Below are 2838 nucleotides of genomic sequence, written 5' to 3' on the forward strand. Positions count from 1 at the left end.
AATCCAAAATTCCTTAAGTTCTGTGTCCTTGACTGTCTTTATGACTTATGAGACGCCTTTGGAAAAAAGCTCACTACTATCTAATATAACAACAGTCTCGTTTTTCAACACCCTTGTAGGTTTTGAGTTCCATGCAACCTATGACACCTAGAGTTCCGTGGCTCACCTGCTGCTACGTCCCTGACTATGTCTTATAAAAAGCTTTATACTTACAAAATCTACCACTACTGGACATGGACAGGATAAATTAAGACGATGTTATTGTATATTTAAGTTAGCGTGATTATGGCATTAAGGATAAGGGGATAATCTGCTAGATCATTAAGAACGGCATGAAAGAAGAAGAACAACATCGTTCATTAAATCGTGCCGTGCCCAGCAAAAACTATAAGTAGTAGAAGAAGGTGGAGTGGTGATTTGAGGTGCAGGCAGCGAGAGAACATTAGCCTCCTTCAAAGTCAGTCAGTTGATTTCGAATTCAAGTGCGCGACGCGACGCGTTTCTACAATACTGTAACGTACCTACAGTACCTTACAAAGTTACAAACAAGAACGCGACAGTTTTAACGTGCGTGTCCAATAAATTCGCTATTCGAAAAGAATTCGTAAAGATTAAAAAGTGTTCGTTAGTGAGTTAGTGTTGATACAAAAGATAGGAATAATTACATACTATTACCATTACTTCTCAGTGTATAAATAACATTGCTTTGGTGAAGGACTATGGATATTACGCTATAGCCAGAAATATCTTCAGGTGCGTACTGGATATGAATACATATCCATTTACTATAATGATATTCAAGAGTGTCATCGCAACATGTAGTGTAGTAATGTACGACAATTTTCTTATTACAACAGATTAACTCGAGGTCATGGCGAGAATAAGATAATTATTATCTAACGTGAATTGTACAGTAACTTTGAAAATATCCGAAGAAATTAGTTTCAATTGATGGAAAAAGAGTAAAAATTAACTTCCCGTTCATCGCCAGATAGTTTCTGTTTCCTTAAGTTTCCTCCGTTACTAAAACCGGAATCTCAATAAGTCTAACTGTGGCTTATTGAGGTTCTACTGTGTTTTACTATACAAATAAAGTTTTCCTCATTGCTTTTTTTGAATCAGTTATATTATTAAATAAATATTTTCATTTGGATTTGAATAAGGGCTAATAGATACTGTAATTATTTTGACAATTTAATCGCAAATAACTTTTTTCAAGATCTACAACTGACGATGATCAATGTTGGTGGCAAAATCTAATTGACTTATCTACATAAAATAATGACTTTATTATCTTTTTAATAATCGCCTAATTTCTGGACCCTTGAACCTGCACTTATATTAATTGGAAAATGTACCTACATTCATAATGTGTACATTGGAATTCCTTGCGTCTAAATATTGGCAATGCCTTTTCAATAATATTATACCTGTAGATATTTTGAAAACAATAGATAAGGTGTCATTTATTAATATAATTAACACCATTATAAACAACAATAAGTGTATAGGTACTTTAAATAAAATCGCTCGACTTGGAATGATGTAGTACGGCAATGTGAATGTGAATTTTAAACGTTGAACATCATTTTTAGTGCTTTCAGTATTTATTGTTTCACAATTTTAAGTTAGAGATCATTATGCAGCTATTGGTAAGAACAGAAATCTAATCTAGGTCTATCTTAGCCTTATTTTACTCCTGTTAGTACTTCTTATATGTTTCTGACTAACCCCAACCAACCCTTCATCTCCTGTAGCACCCTTTGTTGTTCCACTCAATGATGTAAAAGTTGTACCCATTAGTTGCAAATTACTATGTGTAATAGTAATAAAAGTAATAGTTTCTGTATGTTTTCGTTCCAATAATTTCGAATGATATGTCGCAAAGACGACATGGAAAGGAAATTTAATCTGCGTCGTCAATTTTTTGACCTAAATAAAGGAAAGTGGGACAAGAAACGCCAACAAACCGTGCTATAACAAAAATAACTTTGATGCTACTAAATGTAACAAGAAATGGTGTATGTCGAACGACGATATAACATGACAGCAGCTATTTCAGCATTCTAATAGTTGGATAGAAATAACAGCACTAACTGTGTTTTGCTGAAAACGATATAGATTTCGATTAACTTGGCAAATACATTAATGGACAATTACTGCGGGGGCTAAAATAGAGTGAGCTAATCTGATTAATGTATGATCATTATTTTGGAGAAAGATAATTTACCTCGTTTCTAAAATGCACTATAATTTGTTGATAATTTGTTATAAAATACAAAAACTTTCTTCGGAAATTAAAAGGTACAATTTGTCGCTGAAAAATGGTACTTTTACTCATTTTGTCGCTTGTTTGTCTACCTGCTGTCTAGTGAAAAACCACTGGAGATCCACCAAGGTGGCACTAGACAGATTATTTCGGAAAAGAAAAGCCATAGAAAAATATTGTAAGCGCTAAAATTTGTTACCGAAAGATGGTACCTTTAACCATTAATTATATACAACCGTTTTGCATAAAGTTTAAAGCACTTAGAAGACGTTCTTATGTTGTAATTATGTAAATATTCACTTTAATTTCACTTTACTACCCGTAGCTTCTAATTGAAATTATTATTACCTTTTTCGAAAGTAACAATTATTATATAAACAGTAGGAATGCCTTTCTAAACCTTTCGTTACTTTGCACATACTTACACATATGAATGTGGTTGGTATGTATGAATCTACGTATGTAACAACAGCGTAATGCAAGTCAGTTTCTTCTCTGTCTGTAACCTGCTATTTGAACGATAATGTAAAACATTCCTTCAAGTTCTGCCGTAACGGATCAAGTTTTAA

The 2838-nt window shown here is 33.2% G+C and overlaps 1 protein-coding gene across 2 annotated transcripts in view; it reads left to right on the plus strand.

Moving 5' to 3' along the window:
* Positions 1–401: 401 nt before the first annotated feature.
* The window catches only part of LOC108740227 (D-beta-hydroxybutyrate dehydrogenase, mitochondrial), a 41870-nt gene continuing 39433 nt past the window's right edge, over positions 402–2838 (plus strand). The window contains exon 1 of one of the 2 annotated variants that reach the window (XM_018474465.2): positions 402–753. The gene's annotated coding sequence lies outside the window, so the exon portion shown is untranslated. Of the gene's footprint in view, positions 754–809; positions 832–2838 lie in introns of those variants that run through there. The other variant, XM_018474466.2, reaches the window with a different exon arrangement.

Source organism: Agrilus planipennis, unplaced genomic scaffold (genome assembly GCF_000699045.2).
Source record: "Agrilus planipennis isolate EAB-ADULT unplaced genomic scaffold, Apla_2.0 scaffold158, whole genome shotgun sequence".
Classification (NCBI taxonomy): Eukaryota; Metazoa; Arthropoda; class Insecta; order Coleoptera; family Buprestidae; genus Agrilus; species Agrilus planipennis.